The sequence below is a fragment of the Thalassophryne amazonica genome, chromosome 12, assembly GCF_902500255.1.
Source record: "Thalassophryne amazonica chromosome 12, fThaAma1.1, whole genome shotgun sequence".
NCBI lineage: Eukaryota > Metazoa > Chordata > Actinopteri > Batrachoidiformes > Batrachoididae > Thalassophryne > Thalassophryne amazonica.
The window spans coordinates 9556619-9576618 of NC_047114.1; positions in this window are offsets into that span (position 1 = coordinate 9556619).

A 20000-nucleotide genomic window follows, 5' to 3' on the forward strand; every position below is an offset into this window, starting at 1 on the left:
AAACCACACCACACCTCACCCCTCTGTGCTCCCGGTCCGGCGCCGCCTCCTGCCCGGATCATTGACGGGGAGCCGGCTTGGACAGTGCGCCGACTCCTGGACGTCCGTCGAATGGGCCAGGGGTTCCAGTATTTGGTGGACTGGGAGGGGTATGGACCCGAAGAACGCTCCTGGGTAAAGAGGAGCTTCATCCTGGACCCTGCCCTCCTGGCCGATTTCTACCGCCGTCACCCGGATAAACCTGGTCGGGCACCAGGAGGCACCCGTTGAGGGGGGGGTCCTGTTGTGTGGGCCGCCAGAAGAGGAGGTACTGCTGGCCCACCACCAGAGGGCGCCCTGCCTGAAAAAACCGGACGTCATCTCCACTTCGTTGCCGAGATATCATCGACCTGTGAAGGTAATATTCTCAGCCTTAAAACTAACTGTATCTTAGTCTGAACTCGTTTTACAGCTGTTTTCCTGTGGAGTGCCTTATCTGGGAGATTGGCATAATCAGCGACGGCTTCGCTTCACACCCCAGCCAGATAAATGTTTGAGACAGGAGCTGCACGAGTGTGTGTGAGAGGTGGAGGTGGAATCTCCACCATTGTTGTTACTGGGTGTGCACACACCCACATCTTATTGTTTCTGCTCCTCGTCAGCAGTACCAGATCCGACATTCGGAGATGGTGGCCACCTGGGGACTCGGGACTTGGTGGCTCCAGTATTCTCCGGGTTCGGTGGCGGAGGAAATCGTGTGGTTCCGGTTCTTCTCGGGACAGACGTCTTCTATCCTCGAGCCTGCCCACACGTCACCTTTGTGGATTGACTGTTTGCAAAATTCTGTATTCCTCTGTATTGTGGTTGTGCTCATTCACAACAGTAAAGTGTTCATATTCTACTCTTTCATTGTCCGTTCATTTACGCCCCCCTGTTGTGGGTCCGTGTCACTACACTTTCCCAACATCAGGTATCTGTACTTTCTATTCCTTACATTTTTAAAACAAACAGCCTCATTACTCTTGGCTTCAGTTTAATGTTTATATATATATATATATATATATATATATATATATATATATATATATATATATATATATTTCCCGTCATGTGCGCCTGTAATCAACTTTTCTGCAGCGCGGCTTTGCTTTGAACCGTGAACTAATCGAAGCAGTGGTTCGCAGATTGAAGCAATGCTTCGACCTATTGCTTCGTTTATTCTTTCTTTCTTTCGCTTAATTTCCCCCCGCTAAAACCCTAAAGAGCATACTTCTGTGAGTATTATTTACCTTTTCTATGTTAAACCGACCTGTTATGGTCTTCTGGAACAGTTAATAGATGTATTTTATAACTTAAAAACGGGAGCGACGCTAACGCGTTAGCATGTCTATGGCATTTTCAATGTTAAAAGTTAGCGTTAAGCAATTGCAGCTCTCATCACGTTCGGGTGCATTTGTTTTCAAATTGTAATATTTCTTAAATTTATTTTTGTTTATATATTAATAATCTAATGATTATTATATACAATTTTAGAGAAAGAGGGAAAAAGAACCTGAATAGAAACACAACAGAAAAAATATAAAAGCAACTAACAATGAACATACATAAATAAATACATACATACATAAATAAATGTTTCCTGTGAACACCTAGTGACTCTTACACCTCCACGTCATCCCTGTCTTATTTAATGACAGTTTGTTTCAGTCAAACCATATTTTCAATGTGTTAATTTCTTCAGTGATTTCCTCCAGAACTATCTGCCAAACTAGAAAACTGCTGCATCCTAGTAACAGCAGAATACTACTGGAATTAATTTTAATAAGGAAAATTGTTTTTTTTTTTTTTCTCACCTAAATGGATGCTGCACTCACTCCAGTTTATCTTCTGGAATAGTCCCAGATTGCATTTCAGAGCTTCTAGAATTCAAACCTTTTCGTGCAGGTGGTGTTGGGGGGTAATTTGGGGTTTGGGGTCTTGGGCCACATGTAGAACGAATCAGTTTTTAAATTAAGCTTTCAATTCATATAGTGGCGTCTACCTTTTTTTTTTTTTTTTTTTTAAGGTTACTTTATACTTTTATACTTTAAGTAGGTTTTGGGGCACATACTTTTTCACTTTTGCGTAAAGAGGTCAAGTTGATACTTCAACTTTTACCAGAGTGTTTTTAAACTGCAGTATCTATACTTCTACTTAAGTAACAAATGTGTGTACTTTTGACACCACTGGATACATGATGTTATGTGCAGACGCGAGTTGAGGAGCGGACCAGCGTCTGACTGAACCCAGCGCTAAATAACCAGAAAGCGGTTCCAAAAACAAAACAATTTTATTTTTCTCCCGTGCAATAATTGGTGTACAACATAAATGTGCGTTTGTCTGGCGAGGTGAAGGACGGCGCGCTCTCCAGTGCCCAAATGGATCAAAGCTCGGCGCTTCTGGACCCAGACTCACCGCCGAACACCCCCCAGGTGGATACAACAAACTGACTCTGTGAAGGATGGAAAAGGTGAGGTAAGTCAACAGCTACAACAAATATCCTTCAAAGGCACGCACTATCAGCAACACATTCAGGTCTGAATTTAAGCTTTATGTAAATGAGCAGCTTCTCACAACAGGTGGAGGATCATCATTCTGTACGCCACGGCAGTGAGAAGCGAGCTGCACAATTCTCATCAATGTTCAAATATACTGCGTAACAAAATACCAAATTACTGTTAACACTTATTTAGACAATCAATCACCTCCGATGTGTGCTGACAGCATGTGTCCCTCACCCGTCCTCCTTCACAGGCACGATGTGTCAAACCCAGGCGCGGTCCTCAGCGTCTCACAAACGAACGTCACAAGGTCGAGTTCCCGGCAATTCTGCTCGAATCACTCATGGCTTAAATGCAGAACGCCATCTCATTATCTGCTTCAGCTGAAAGTCTTTAAGTTTGCACGTGAACATCCTCCACAAGTGCAGCCAATGATGCTGATGAGGGTGAAGGACTCTTCTGCCAGCACCTTCTCCACAGACAAAAAACCAGTGGTGTCAAAAGTACACACATTTGTTACTTAAGTAGAAGTATAGATACTGCAGTTTAAAAACACTCTGGTAAAAGTTGAAGTATCAACTTGACCTCTTTACTCAAGTAAAAGTGAAAAAGTATGTGCTCCAAAACCTACTTAAAGTATAAAAGTATAAAGTAACCTTTAAAAAAAAAAAGGTAGATGCCACTATATGAATTGAAAGCTTAATTTAAAAACTGATTCGTTCTACATGTGGCCCAAGACCCAAAACCCAAAATTACCCCCCAACACCACCTGCACAAAAATGTTTCAATTCTAGAAGCTCTGAAATGCAATCTGGGACTATTCCAGACAATAAACTGCAGTGAGTGCAGCATCCATTTAGTGAAGGGGGAAAAAACAAAAAACACAACTTTCCTTATTCAAATTCATTCCAGTAGTATTCTGCTCTTACTAGGATGCAGCAGTTCTCTAGTTTGGCAGATAGTTCTGGAGGAAATCACTGAAGAAATTAACACAATGAAAATATGGTTTGACCGAAACAAACTCATTAAATAAGACAGGGATGAAGTGGAGGTATAAAAATCACTAGGTGTTCACAGGAAACACTCATTTATTTATGTATGTATTTATTTACGTATGTTCATTGTTAGTTGCTTTTATATTTTCTGTTGTGTTTCTATTCAGGTTCTTTTTGCCTCTTTCTCTAGAATTGTATATAATAATCATTAGATTATTAATATATAAACAAAAATAAATTTAAGAAATATTACAATTTGAAAACAAATGCACTCGAACGTGATGACATCTGCAACTGCATAATGCTAAGTTTTAACATTGAAAATGCCATAGACATGCTAACGCGTTAGCATCGCTCCCGTTTTTAAGTTATAAAATACATCCATCAACTGTTTCAGAAGACCATAACAGGTCAGTTTAACATAGAAAAGGTAAATAATACTCACATAAGTATGCTCTTTAGGGTTTTAGCGGGGGAAAATTAAGCGAAAGAAAGAAAGAATAAACGAAGCAATGGTCGTAGCATTGCTTCAATCTGCGAACTACTGCTTCGATTGGTTCACGGTTCACAGCAAAGCCGTGCTGCAGAAAAGTTGATTACAGGCGCACATGACGTGAAATATATATATAAACATTAAACTGAAGCCAAAAGTAACGAGGCTGTTTGTTTTAAAAATGTAAGGAATAGAAAGTACAGATACTTGTGTGAAAATGTAATGAGTAGAAGTCAGAAGTAGGCAGAAAAATAAGTAATGGAGTAAAGTATAGATACCTAAAAAGTGTACTTAAGTACAGTAACGAAGTATTTGTACTTCGTTACTTGACACCTCTGCAAAAAACCAGTTTGCATACCACCTGGAGAGCAAAGAAAAGAAAACAACACCAAAATGTCCAGCCAAACCCCCCAACACACAACACATGATAGGTTAAATTGTGGATTATTCTTCAAAAAAATCGCTGACACGCCCATGTGTGGCTCATTATTCATGGCTTATTATTCAATGGGACCAAGGCTTATCACATATCCGCTATGAAGAAGCCTCATGTGCCTCTAACTAAGTTCCTCGCATGTACTAGGTATCAGCCTCTAATGAGCCACAACTAACACCATGTTGATCCAACTTTTAACTTTGCGTTCATCCATTAATGTCTGCAAAATCGCTCTTTTGCGCACTGGCGTTCTGCGTAAATGCTCATCTTGAGTGCGAGTCATTGCATCAGTGCACTCAGAGTGCACATCATCTGATCCATTATAACAAGATGTTAAATCTGCCATAAACATTCTTTTAAAGCTGCATATAAAGAAGGAATGAACATGCAACTGTTTTACCATGCCATGAGAATATAAACATTACAAATAATTACCTTTTAGGCTGTTCCAAATACCTTCTTCACCTCAGCACACGAGACAGAGAAAGGAAAAAAGCTCCAGATTCCAGAAGCGATTAGAGGTGTTTTCAACATCCAAACTCTGACAGAAAATGATTAAACCACTACAGAATAATTATTTTATATACAATGTCCGGCGCACAAAGTAGGTGGGATTGTCACGATGAAGTGCGTGAGAGGGCAGAGCCAAAATAGCCTGTCCAAAATAGCCTGTCCAAAATAGCCTGTCCTGTCCTCATAGCCGCTTTTAACAGCCTTGTCCTCACCATAAACATGCCTGTAAAATCCTTGTTTGTACTCATAGTACCCCATACACAAACTGCCCCATGCTGTTGAACTTTTTGAAATTAGCGACACGCTCAGAGATGAGCCTCATTAGCTGAATATTCTGCCTCTCAGAGCCACTATTCTCCCACAATTCTTGAATAACTGGACTCATAACAAAAAACAGGCTACATTATTCATCCTTCATAATACGGTGGGACCAGGGGATATGTGGATCCTTATACTTATATTATAAGTTTCATTACACTAGAAGTCTTTCAGAAAGCGCTGTAACTAGGTTTAAGGATATGATTCCTTCTTTATGTTCTCTAATGCCATATACCAACACAGTGCAGAGTAGCTACCTAAACTCTGTGAGTCAGATAGAGTATCTCGTCAATAGTTTTACATCCTCATTGAAGACAACTTTGGATGCTGTAGCTCCTCTGAAAAAGAGAGCCTTAAATCAGAAGTGCCTGACTCCATGGTATAACTCACAAACTCGCAGCTTAAAGCAGATAACCCGTAAGTTGGAGAGGAAATGGCGTCTCACTAATTTAGAAGATCTTCACTTAGCCTGGAAAAAGAGTCTGTTGCTCTATAAAAAAGCCCTCCGTAAAGCTAGGACATCTTACTACTCATCACTAATTGAAGAAAATAAGAACAACCCCAGGTTTCTTTTCAGCACTGTAGCCAGGCTGACAAAGAGTCAGAGCTCTATTGAGCCGAGTATTCCTTTAACTTTAACTAGTAATGACTTCATGACTTTCTTTGCTAATAAACTATTAGAGAAAAAATTACTCATAATCAATCAATCAATCAACTTTTTTCTTGTATAGCGCCAAATCACAACAAACAGTTGCCCCAAGGCGCTCCACATTGCAAGGCAAGGCCATACAATAATTATGAAACACAGTCTACGTCTAAAGCAACATAACCAAGGGATGGTCCAGGGTCACCCGATCCAGCCCTAACTATAAGCCTTAGCGAAAAGGAAAGTTTTAAGCCTAATCTTAAAAGTAGAGAGGGTATCTGTCTCCCTGATCTGAATTGGGAGCTGGTTCCACAGGAGAGGAGCCTGAAAGCTGAAGGCTCTGCCTCCCATTCTACTCTTACAAACCCTAGGAACTACAAGTAAGCCCGCAGTCTGAGAGCGAAGCGCTCTAATGGGGTAATATGGTACTACGAGGTCCCTAAGATAAGATGGGACCTGATTATTCAAAACCTTATAAGTAAGAAGAAGAATTTTAAATTCTATTCTAGCATTAACAGGAAGCCAATGAAGGGAGGCCAACACGGGTGAGATATGCTCTCTCCTGCTAGTCCCCGTCAGTACTCTAGCTGCAGCATTCTGAACCAACTGAAGGCTTTTTAGGGAACTTTTAGGACAACCTGATAATAATGAATTACAATAGTCCAGCCTAGAGGAAATAAATGCATGAATTAGTTTTTCAGCATCACTCTGAGACAAGACCTTTCTGATTTTAGAGATATTGCGTAAATGCAAAAAGGCAGTCCTACATATTTGTTTAATATGCGCTTTGAATGACATATCCTGATCAAAAATAACTCCAAGATTTCTCACAGTATTACTAGAGATCAGGGAAATGCCATCCAGAGTAACGATCTGGTTAGACACCATGCTTCTAAGATTTGTGGGGCCAAGTACAATAACTTCAGTTTTATCTGAGTTTAAAAGCAGGAAATTAGAGGTCATCCATGTCTTTATGTCTGTAAGACAATCCTGCAGTTTAGCTAATTGGTGCGTATCCTCTGGCTTCATGGATAGATAAAGCTGGGTATCATCTGCGTAACAATGAAAATTTAAGCAATACCGTCTAATAATACTGCCCAAGGGAAGCATGTATAAAGTGAATAAAATTGGTCCTAGCACAGAACCTTGTGGAACTCCATAATTAACTTTAGTCTGTGAAGAAGATTCCCCATTTACATGAACAAACTGTAATCTATTAGACAAATATGATTCAAACCACCGCAGCGCAATGCCTTTAATACCTATTACATGCTCTAATCTCTGTAATAAAATTTTATGGTCAACAATATCAAAAGCAGCACTGAGGTCCAACAGAACAAGCACAGAGATAAGTCCACTGTCCGAAGCCATAAGAAGATCATTTGTAACCTTCACTAATGCTGTTTCTGTACTATGATGAATTCTAAAACCTGACTGAAACTCTTCAAATAGACCATTCCTCTGCAGGTGATCAGTTAGCTGTTTTACAACTACCCTCTCAAGAATCTTTGAGAGAAAAGGAAGGTTGGAGATTGGCCTATAATTAGCTAAGATAGCTGGGTCAAGTGATGGCTTTTTAAGTAATGGTTTAATTACTGCCACCTTAAAGGCCTGTGGTACATAACCAACTAACAAAGATAGATTGATCATATTTAAGATAGAAGCATTAAATAATGGTAGGACTTCCTTGAGCAGCCTGGCAGGAATGGGGTCTAATAAGCATGTTGATGGTTTGGATGAAGTAACTAATGAAAATAACTCAGACAGAACAATCGGAGAGAAAGAGTCTAACCAAATACCGGCATCACTGAAAGCAGCCAAAGATAACGATACATCTTTGGGATGGTTATGAGTAATTTTTTCTCTAATAGTCAAAATTTTGTTAGCAAAGAAAGTCATGAAGTCATTACTAGTTAAAGTTAATGGAATACTCAGCTCAATAGAGCTCTGACTCTTTGTCAGCCTGGCTACAGTGCTGAAAAGAAACCTGGGGTTGTTCTTATTTTCTTCAATTAGTGATGAGTAGAAAGATGTCCTAGCTTCACGAAGGGCTTTCTTATAGAGCAACAAACTCTTAGAACCATCCCAAAGACGTATCGTTATCTTTGGCTGCTTTCAGTGATGCCGGTATTTGGTTAGACTCTTTCTCTCCGATTGTCTGAGTTATTTTCATTAGTTACTTCCTCCAAACCATCAACATGTCTATTAGACCACATTCCTACCAGGCTGCTCAAGGAAGCCCTACCATTAATTAATGCTTCGATCTTAAATATGATCAATCTATCTTTATTAGTTGGCTATGTACCACAGGCTTTTAAGGTGGCAGTAATTAAACCATTACTTAAAAAGCCATCACTTGACCCAGCTATCTTAGCTAATTATAGGCCAATCTCCAACCTTCCTTTTCTCTCAAAAATTCTTGAAAGGGTAGTTGTAAAACAGCTAACTGATCATCTGCAGAGGAATGGTCTATTTGAAGAGTTTCAGTCAGGTTTTAGAATTCATCATAGTACAGAAACAGCATTAGTGAAGGTTACAAATGATCTTCTTATGGCCTTAGACAGTGGAGGCATCTCTGTGCTTGTCCTGTTAGACCTCAGTGCTGCTTTTGATACTGTTGACCATAAAATTTTATTACAGAGATTAGAGCATGCCATAGGTATTAAAGGCACTGCGCTGCGGTGGTTTGAATCATATTTATCTAATAGATTACAATTTGTTCATGTAAATGGGGAATCTTCTTCACAGACTAAGGATAATTATGGAGTTCCACAAGGTTCTGTGCTAGGACCAATTTTATTCACTTTATACATGTTTCCCTTAGGCAGTATTATTAGACAGCATTGCTTAAATTTTCATTGTTACGCAGATGATACCCAGCTTTATCTATCCATGAAGCCAGAGGACACACACCAATTAGCTAAACTGCAGGATTGTCTTACAGACATAAAGACATGGATGACCTCTAATTTCCTGCTTTTAAACTCAGATAAAACTGAAGTTATTGTACTTGGCCCCACAAATCTTAGAAACATTGTGTCTAACTAGATCCTTACTCTGGATGGCATTACCCTGACCTCTAGTAATACTGTGAGAAATCTTGGAGTCATTTTTGATCAGGATATGTCATTCAATGCGCATATTAAACAAATATGTAGGACTGCTTTTTTGCATTTGCGCAATATCTCTAAAATTAGAAGGGTCTTGTCTCAGAGTGATGCTGAAAAACTAATTCATGCATTTATTTCCTCTAGGCTGGACTATTGTAATTAATTATTATCAGGTTGTCCTAAAAGTTCCCTGAAAAGCCTTCAGTTAATTCAAAATGCTGCAGCTAGAGTATTGACTGGGACTAGAAGGAGAGAGCATATCTCACCCATATTGGCCTCTCTTCATTGGCTTCCTGTTAATTCTAGAATAGAATTTAAAATTCTTCTTCTTACTTATAAGGTTTTGAATAATCAGGTCCCATCTTATCTTAGGGACCTCATAGTACCATATCACCCCAATATGCAGCCCCAACCAGTCCCAGCAGAAGACTGCCCCTCCCTGAGCCTTGTTCTGCTGGATGTTTCTTCCTGTTAAAAGGGAGTTTTTCCTTCCCACTGTCGCCAAGTGCTTGCTCACAGGGGGTCATTTTGACCGTTGGGGTTTTTCTGTAATTATTGTATGGCTTTTGCCTTACAATATAAAGCGCCTTGGGGCAACCTGACTGAAACTCTTCAAATAGACCATTCCTCTGCAGATGATCAGTTAGCTGTTTTACAACTACCCTTTCAAGAATTTTTGAGAGAAAAGGAAGGTTGAAGATTGGCCTATAATTAGCTAAGATAGCTGGGTCAAGTGATGGCTTTTTAAGTAATGGTTTAATTACTGCCACCTTAAAAGCCTGTGGTACATAGCCAACTAATAAAGATAGATTGATCATATTTAAGATCGAAGCATTAATTAATGGTAGGGCTTCCTTGAGCAGCCTGGTAGGAATGGGTTGATGGACAGAACAATTGGAGAGAAAGAGTCTAACCAAATACCAACATTACTGAAAGCAGCCAAAGATAACGATATGTCTTTGGGATGGTTATGAGTAATTTTTTCTCTAATAGTTAAAATTTTATTAGCAAAGAAAGTCATGAAGTCATTACTAGTTAAAGTTAAAGGAATACTCGGCTCAATAGAGCTCTGACTCTTTGTCAGCCTGGCTACAGTGCTGAAAAGAAACCTGGGGTTGTTCTTATTTTCTTCAATTAGTGATGAGTAGTAAGATGTCCTAACTTTATGGAGGGCTTTTTTATAGAGCAACAGACTCTTTTTCCAGGTTAAGTGAAGATCTTCTAAATTAGTGAGACGCCATTTCCTCTCCAACGTACGGGTTATCTGCTACGTCGAGCCACATATGATCCATGTAGCACCATGTAGCATGACGTTGGTGCACGTTTAGGCATGGGTTTGGTCCAAACCTCTAGCCCTCCCAAACTTGGTCACTTTAAAGTGTAGGTTTTCAATTCACAGCATCCATTCAAGATGTCACATTTTTTAAATGAAGTCCAAACATAGACGCTCCAGTCTGGCTGGTGTGTGTCGTGTGCCAGGTTGCAGTTCACCTGCAACCTGGCACACGACCAGACCAGCACCAGACCAGCTACAACCGAACACGGGGTTCCTGGACAGTTGCCTCTGCGCTTCTTCTTGCTGGCTTTATTTCTTCTGCGGCTTACAGTTACCGTGATCCAACTTTTAACTTTGTGTTCACCCGTTATTGAATGCAAAATCACTCTTTTGCTTGTTCACGTTCATGTTCTCGCTGACATCATTGCCTCAGCGCGCTGAGTGCGCCTCATCATAAACATAGTTTTACAGCTTATAAGAACGAATGAACATGAAGCTCTTTACCAAGCTCTTGTTGTGTGGGCCGCTGAAGAGGAGGTACTGCTGGCCCACTACCACCAGAGGGCGCCCTGCTTGGAGTGCGGGCTCCAAGCACGAGAGGGCGCCAGACCCAGAGGAAGTGACAGCTGTCACTCATTACTCCAGCTGCCACTCATCTACACCACCATATAAGCCGGACTGCAACTCCACCTCCCCGCCGAGAAATCGACTACCAGAACCAAGGTAATTTCTCTGCTGACTGACACATTGTGTAACCAACTGAACTTCTATTGCAGCCGTTTTCCTGAAGTGTTGCCTTGTCTGGAGGATTGGCGTTTGGTGTGAGAGTGACGGCTTCACCTCGCACCCCATCCAAGATAAGTGGTAGATCAGGAGCTGCACGAGTGTGTGTGATTTGGAGGTGGAGGTGCTCCCTCCTAACGGTGTCTGGACTATGTATTACTGAGTGTGCGGACTCACACTCACACATCATATTTCTGCTTTCTGCCAGCAGTACCAGGGTCGACAGTCGAAGACAGAGGCCACCTGGGGACTCGGGACTTGGCGGCTCCGGTGTTCTTCAGGCCGTTGGTGGTGGAAGCCGTGTGGGACGCGGCTTCTCTCTCGTCGGGCGTCTTCTATCTTCGAGCCTGCCCACACTTCACCTGGTGTTTATTGACTGTGAGATTAAGACACGTTTCGTTGTGTAATATCACAACATTAAATTGTTACCTTTTGGCTTACTCTTTGTCCGTTCATTTGCGCCCCCTGTTGTGGGTCCGTGCTACGACACCTTCACAACAGGATTTCTCGGCCATCGTCATGGACTCCGAGGGGCGTCAACTCCAGCTTGAACGGCCAATGGAAGAGCCAGGAGCGCAGGCGTCAGCGGGAGGCGGGTTGAGTGAGCTGCAGCAGATCTTAACCGCCTTCAAGGCCCGGTTAGAATTAGTGACCGAGCAGAGTGTCCTCCTTAATCGGAGGGTGGAGGCTCTCACCGCCAGGGTGGAAGCGCGCGATCAGGGCGCTGCTGCAGCCGCTCCTCTGGCTGGTCCTGGGCCCGTATTAGACGTTCCACTGGTCGTTCAACGAACCCCCCCACCGTCCCCTGAAGCATACATAAGCCCTCCGGAACCGTACGGGGGCTGTGTCGAGACGTGCGCGGACTTCCTCATGCAGTGTTCGCTCGTCTTTTCACAGCGCCCCGTCATGTACGCATCAGACGCTAGCCGGGTGGCTTATGTTATTAAGTTGCTTCGAGGAGAGGCACGCGCATGGGCTACGGCGCTTTGGGAGCAGAATTCACGGCTCCTAACGTCTTATACTGGGTTTGTACGGGAATTCAAACAAGTGTTTGATCATCCCAACAGAGGCGAGACCGCTTCGAACGTGCTGCTGTCGATGAGACAGGGGCGTCGTAGCGCAGCCGAGTATGCAGTCGGCTTCCGCATCGCGGCAGCGAGGTCCGGCTGGAATAACGTTGCGCTCCGCGCCGCCTTTGTAAATGGACTGTCCCCGGTCCTCAAGGAGCACCTACTGGCCAAGGAGGAACCGCGGGAATTTGACGGGCTGATCGATTTGGTTATACGTTTAGACAACCGTTTAAGCGAGCATCGTCGGGAGCAGGCCGGGAGGCATGACCGGGCACTAGTCGTCCCTCCCCCTTCCGGTTCCGACAAGGTGATGTTGTCCCCACGCTTCACTGCCAGAGAGCTCCGTGTGGCTACAGCTCCCCCTGCTGAGGAGGCTAGGGACACGAGTAGGGCTAAATTAAAATCAAACATCAGACAAAGGAGGCTGGCCCACGGGGAGTGTTTCGTCTGCGGCTCTTGCGAGCACATGCAGAGGGACTGCCCTAAAACGGTCAAACAACAACGCCCGTCCTTAGAAACTGGGCTAAGGGTGGGTCATAACACGCATGCGGGAAAACCCCGCAAATCTGCACGACTCCCAGTAACAATCCTTTGTGGGGATTTAACCCTTCATGCCCCAGCACTGATAGACACAGGGTCTGAAGGGAATCTGCTGGACAGCAGATGGGTAAAGGAAGTAGGGCTCCCTCTGGTGGCTCTGCCGGCACCATTGCAGGTGCGAGCACTAGATGGCACCCTGCTTCCATTAATCACACATCAGACACAACCAGTGACTTTGGTTGTGTCTGGGAATCACAGGGAGGAGATAGTGTTCCATGTAACACCTTCTACCTCCCGAGTGATTTTGGGCTTTCCATGGATGGTGAAGCACAATCCCCGGATTGATTGGCCGTCTGGGGTTGTGACGCAGTGGAGCGAAACCTGCCACCGGGAGTGCTTAGGATCCTCGGTTCCTCCCGGCACTACGGCTAATGAGGAGGTCAAAGTTCCCCCCAATCTATCGGCGGTGCCAAAGGAGTACCACGATCTTGCTGACGTTTTCAGCAAAGATCTGGCACTCACTCTTCCCCCGCACCGACCGTATGATTGTGCCATCGATTTGGTCCTGGGCGCTGAGTACCCGTCCAGCAGGCTGTACAACCTCTCACGTCCGGAACGCGAATCAATGGAGACCTACATCCGGGACTCCTTAGCTGCCGGGCTGATCCGGAACTCCACCTCCCCGATGGGTGCTGGTTTCTTTTTTGTGGGCAAGAAAGACGGCGGACTCCGTCCATGCATCGATTACAGAGGGCTGAACGAGATCACGGTTCGCAACCGATACCCGTTACCTCTGTTAGATTCAGTGTTCACGCCCCTGCATGGAGCCCAAATTTTCACAAAATTGGATCTTAGAAACGCGTACCACCTGGTTCGGATCCGGAAGGGAGACGAATGGAAGACGGCATTCAACACCCCGTTAGGTCATTTTGAGTACCAGGTCATGCCGCTCGGCCTCACTAACGCCCCCGCGACGTTCCAAGCTTTGGTTAACGACGTCTTGCGGGACTTCCTGCATCGGTTCGTCTTCATATATCTGGACGATATACTCATCTTTTCCCCGGACCCTGAGACCCATGTCCAGCATGTACGTCAGGTCCTACAGCGGTTGTTGGAGAACCGGCTGTTTGTGAAGGGCGAGAAGTGCGAGTTCCACCGCACTTCTTTGTCCTTCCTGGGGTTCATCATCTCCTCCAACTCCGTCGCCCCTGATCCGGCTAAGGTTGCGGCGGTGAGAAATTGGCCCCAACCAACAAGCCGCAGGAAACTACAGCAGTTCCTAGGCTTTGCAAATTTCTACAGGAGGTTCATTAAGGGGTACAGTCAGGTAGTTAGCCCCCTGACTGCCCTGACCTCCACCAAGGTCCCCTTCGCCTGGTCGGATCGGTGCGAAGCCGCGTTCCAGGAGTTGAAACGCCGGTTCTCGACTGCACCAGTTCTGGTGCAGCCTGATCCTGATCGCCAGTACATAGTAGAGGTGGACGCCTCTGACTCAGGGATAGGAGCCGTGCTGTCCCAGAGCGTGGAGGCGGATAAAGTCCTCCATCCTTGTGCCTTTTATTCCCGCAGGTTGACCCCAGCTGAACGGAACTATGACGTCGGCAATCGGGAACTTCTTGCGGTGAAGGAGGCTCTTGAAGAGTGGAGACACCTGCTGGAGGGGGCATCGTTGCCCTTCACGGTTTTCACTGACCATCGGAACCTGGAGTACATCCGGACCGCCAAACGGCTGAACCCCAGGCAAGCCCGCTGGTCTCTGTTCTTCGGGCGCTTTGACTTCCGGATCACGTATCGCCCCGGGACCAAGAACCAAAAACCAGATGCATTGTCCCGGGTGCACGAAGAAGAAGCCAAAGCGGGGCTGTCGAACCCCACCGAGACCATCATCCCCGAGTCCACTGTCGTGGCCACCCTCACCTGGGACGTGGAGGAGACCGTCCAGGAGGCCCTGACAAGGAGCCCGGACCCGGGGCCTGGCCCCAAGAACAAACTGTACGTCCCACCAGAGGCAAGAGCTGCCGTATTGGACTTCTGTCACGGGTCCAAGCTCTCCTGTCATCCCGGAGTGCGTAGGACCGTGGCAGTAGTCCAGCAGCGCTTCTGGTGGGCGTCCCTGGAAACCGACGTCCGGGACTACGTCCAGGCCTGTACCATCTGCGCCAGGGGCAAGGCAGACCATCGGAGGACGACGGGACTCCTCCAACCCCTGCCAGTGCCTCATCGCCCCTGGTCTCACATCGGCCTGGACTTCATCACGGGCCTCCCGCCGTCCCAGGGCAACACCGTTATTCTCACGATAGTGGACCGGTTCTCCAAGGCGGCCCACTTCGTGGCCCTCCCGAAGCTCCCGACAGCCCAGGAGACGGCAGACCTCCTGGTCCACCACGTCATGCGGCTGCATAGGATACCATCGGACATTGTATCAGATCGTGGTCCCCAGTTCTCTTCGCAGGTGTGGAGGAGTTTCTGTAAGGAGCTGGGGGCCACCGTGAGTCTCTCGTCCGGGTACCACCCCCAGACCAACGGCCAGGCAGAGCGGGCTAACCAGGAGTTGGAACAGGCCCTTTGCTGCGTCACCTCCGCGCACCCGGCGGCCTGGAGTCACCATCTGGCCTGGATCGAGTATGCCCATAACAGCCAAGTCTCGTCTGCTACCGGCCTCTCCCCTTTTGAGGCATGTTTGGGGTTCCAGCCCCCATTGTTCCCGCTGGTGGAGGGAGAGGTCGGTGTGCCCTCGGTCCAGGCCCACCTCAGGAGGTGCCGCCGGGTGTGGCGGACCGCCCGCTCTGCCCTGTTAAAGGCCCGGACGAGGGCCAAGACCCATGCGGACCGCCGACGTTCCCCGGCCCCCACGTACCAGCCCGGGCAGGAGGTGTGGCTGTCAACAAAGGACATCCCCCTCTGTGTGGACTCACCCAAATTAAAGGACAGGTACATCGGACCATTCCCCATCCTCAAGATCATCAACCCGGCCGCAGTGAAGCTCCGACTCCCGGCTTCACTGCGGATCCACCCTGTCTTCCACGTGTCCCGTATTAAGCCACACCACACCTCGCCCCTCTGTGCACCTGGACCTACGCCGCCTCCTGCCCGGCTCATCGACGGGGAGCCTGCTTGGACGGTCCGCAGGCTCCTGGACGTCCGTCGTAAGGGCCGGGGGTTCCAATATCTGGTGGACTGGGAGGGGTATGGACCTGAAGAACGCTCCTGGGTGAAGAGGAGCTTCATCCTGGACCCGGCCCTCCTGGCCGATTTCTACAGACGACACCCCAGGAGGCGCCCGTTGAGGGGGGGGTCCTGTTGTGTGGGCCGCTGAAGAGGAGGTACTGCTGGCCCACTACCACCAGAGGGCGCCCTGCTTGGAGTGCGGGCTCCAAGCACGAGAGGGCGCCAGACCCAGAGGAAGTGACAGCTGTCACTCATTACTCCAGCTGTCACTCATCTACACCACCATATAAGCCGGACTGCAACTCCACCTCCCCGCCGAGAAATCGACTACCAGAACCAAGGTAATTTCTCTGCTGACTGACACATTGTGTAACCAACTGAACTTCTATTGCAGCCGTTTTCCTGAAGTGTTGCCTTGTCTGGAGGATTGGCGTTTGGTGTGAGAGTGACGGCTTCACCTCGCACCCCATCCCAGATAAGTGGTAGATCAGGAGCTGCACGAGTGTGTGTGATTTGGAGGTGGAGGTGCTCCCTCCTAACGGTGTCTGGACTATTACTGAGTGTGCGGACTCACACTCACACATCATATTTCTGCTTTCTGCCAGCAGTACCAGGGTCGACAGTCGAAGACAGAGGCCACCTGGGGACTCGGGACTTGGCGGCTCCGGTGTTCTTCAGGCCGTTGGTGGTGGAAGCCGTGTGGGACGCGGCTTCTCTCTCGTCGGGCGTCTTCTATCTTCGAGCCTGCCCACACTTCACCTGGTGTTTATTGACTGTGAGATTAAGACACGTTTCGTTGTGTAATATCACAACATTAAATTGTTACCTTTTGGCTTACTCTTTGTCCGTTCATTTGCGCCCCCTGTTGTGGGTCCGTGCTACGACACCTTCACAACAGCTCTTCCAATAAAAGCATTACAAATATTTATTCCTTTTAGCTGTTCCAAATATGTTCTCCACATCAGCGCACGAGAGAGAGGGAGGACAAATGCTCCAAATATCCTCTGTGATTCCAGAAGAAATTGGAAGAAAGAGGTGTTTTCAACATCCGAGCGCTGACAGAAAATGATTAATCTGCTGCAAAATATTTATTTTATATACAGTGTCCTTTGCCCAAAGCAGGTGGGATTGTGGCTGCCAGGTGCTGAGATAATGGGCTATTAACAGCCTCATCCTCACCACACAAATGCCTGTAAAATCCTCATTTGTCCTCGTAGTACCTCGTACACAAACTGCCCCATGCTGTTGCTGCTAAATTTTGAGTAAGTCCCTTCGGCTGCTCCCTTGTTTGCACTTGGTGTCGCCACAGCAAATCCAAGGTGGATCTGCATGTTGAATTGGCACAAGTTTTACGCCGGATGCCCTTCCTGACGCAACTCCACATTACATGGAGAAATGTGGCAGGGGTGGGATTTGAACCTGGAACATTCTGAACTGAAACCAAGTGCATTAACCACTTGGCCACCACCTCTGTGTGTTGCTAAATTTTGAACTTGTTGAAATTAGCACCACGCTCAGAGATGAGCCTCGTTACCCAAATATTCTGCCTCTAAGAGCCTCTCAGAGCCACTATTCTCCCACGATAGTTGAATACTTCCTCTGATAGAAAAAAAAACATGCTGTGTGGCTCATTACTCATCCTTCATTATTCGGTGTGACCAGGGCTTTATTCGTGTGAAGTGCCTTCAGGCAGCATTGTTGTGATTTGGTGCTGTATAACTAAAATAAATTGAAATTGAATTGAAGCTCCTCCCATCTGACTTCAAAAGCCATTCACGCTCTGCCCATCTGACCTCAAAACCCGTTCAAGCGTCTCTCATCTGACTTCTGCAAAAAGTGTGTTTTGTAAATTCGTTCACACCGTTTGAAAATTTCAGAACTGTTTTGTCATTATTATTTTTGTTTAAACAGTAACAGCAAAGACCATGAAGTTGAAGTTGTCCACTGTGTGTTACTGCAGTATCTAACAGAAGTGAGTACTGTGTTACGGCCCGGCTCAAAAACTGAGGCCCACACAGAAGTCTTTTAAAAGTCTTTTAAAAACCCTTACAGGAACTTTATTAACTTTATTATAAAATAAGAACACAAAATAAAAGAAAAGAGCAAAGGGAAGTGGCGAGATGAACCCAGACCATCACCAGAACCAGAACCAGGACCAAGACCAGGATCAGCATCAGACGCAGCCGCTCCCCAACCTGCAATCCTGGAGAGAGAGAAAGAGAGGAGGAGCCAGAAGGAGAGAGAAGGCAGAAACTCCCTCCTTTTATAGCTCCCCTAACAGGAAATCTAATCAGCGCCTCCCAGATGCCCGAGACCTCAAGACACACAACAGACACATTAAACAACACACAAATACACTAAGACGGCAGGGGCCGTCACAACTGTGAGACTTAAGACCCCCATCACACATAGTCAGAATGTGCAGGAACCAGGTCAATACGGTAAAAATGGCCATAATCCGGACACAGCTGGGAGGGAAAGAGGCGTGTAGACTGTGGGCAGATCCCGTCCAGACTGCCTTGTCCACACCTGCACAATCACATCCAGAGTATTTAGACAACAGTTAGATGACACATACTGTCGTCAGTCAGCCATAAAAAGCGTTGACTGCCCGATGTCTAAACCATGGAAATATAGAGAGGAATGGACGCCTCAATCTATTAGCGTCGCTCAGGACAGGAAGGCGCTATTACTAAGGGTGGAGATGTGCCCATCATCAATAATAAACTGACAACTTTTTTTGCACTAGCATCGCTATTTCCTAACAGATATTAATAAATGTAGGCTTGTTTTAAAGACATTTGAAAGCTCTTTCCAATGAACCTATGCATGTGTGGGTGAAAAAAGCTTTTATGTAAAATGCAGAAATTTGGGGAAATTATGACAAACTGTGCTGCTTTTCTCTTTCTATTGTCGCTATTTGTTAACAGATTTTAATAAACGTAGGCTTGTTTTAAAGCCCTTTAATTGCTCTTTCTAATGAACCAATACATGCCAGGGTAGAAAAAAAAAATGTTTTATGTAAAGTGTGGAAATTTGGGGAAAAATATGCCATTCTGTTCATTTACTGTGATGTTTTTTTCCTGTCATCATAATTCTCAATGGATTTTTATAAAAGAAACCTTGTAAGTTGTATTCAAGCTGATTAAAAGCTCTGACAAACATATACATGCCTGTATAAAAAAAATCCTTATGTATTAAAATATAAATCTGAAGTCTTGCCATTGTGCTCATTTACCTTGCTGCTTTTTCCACTGTAATATTATTGCTAGTCTTTTAATGACAACAACATATATATGATTTTTACTAACACTTTATTACAAGTAGATATAAAGCCATTCAGAATTTATGACTTTTGACCCTCAGGCAGGGTAAAACCACAGTTAAAATTTAAATGCCGCCTGTGACCACCATGTACATATCATATTAAACAACAACTGCAAGTATATATATATAGACATAAATATATTTAAACATTTTTGTTTCCATATCTGTATGCATGTGAACGCAGCTTAATGAAAAGAACTTATGGTGTTGAGTATATTGATATTAAATTGCGACATAACGACTTTAAATAGATATTTGTTTTACATAATTACATTAAGGCTATTGGACAGTTCATTTGCGTATTCGGGAATTTGTTTTTGTAGTTGGTGCAGTTGATGGTGAAGCAGTGGCTGCCTTTTTTCCCTTATTTCTCTTCAGTTTAACTGGCTCAAGGCGCTCTCTCCACCCTTAGTAATGGCCGCCGTACGGCACGTCGGTAGTCATGTCAAGGATCAAGGAAATTTTTATTGTCATATGCACAGAACAGAAGAACTTTCCTGCACAATGAAATGTGGCTACTGCATTTAACCCATCCTATTTGCCAGTAGGAGCAGAGGTCGCCATTAGGCGCCCGGGGACCAGCTCCAGATGTACATCCCTGCCTTGGTCAACAGCAGGGCTGAGCAAACCAACACCGACCCATAACAAACAACACACATAACACACAACACATAGGCCGGCCCGGTACATAAAACATATATATGAAGCAAAACACGAGGGAAAAGGAGAAGAAAAAAAACCCTCATAGCCGCTGCATTACACAGCGGCAATGAGGAAAAAAAAAATCCCATCAGCACAAAAAACAA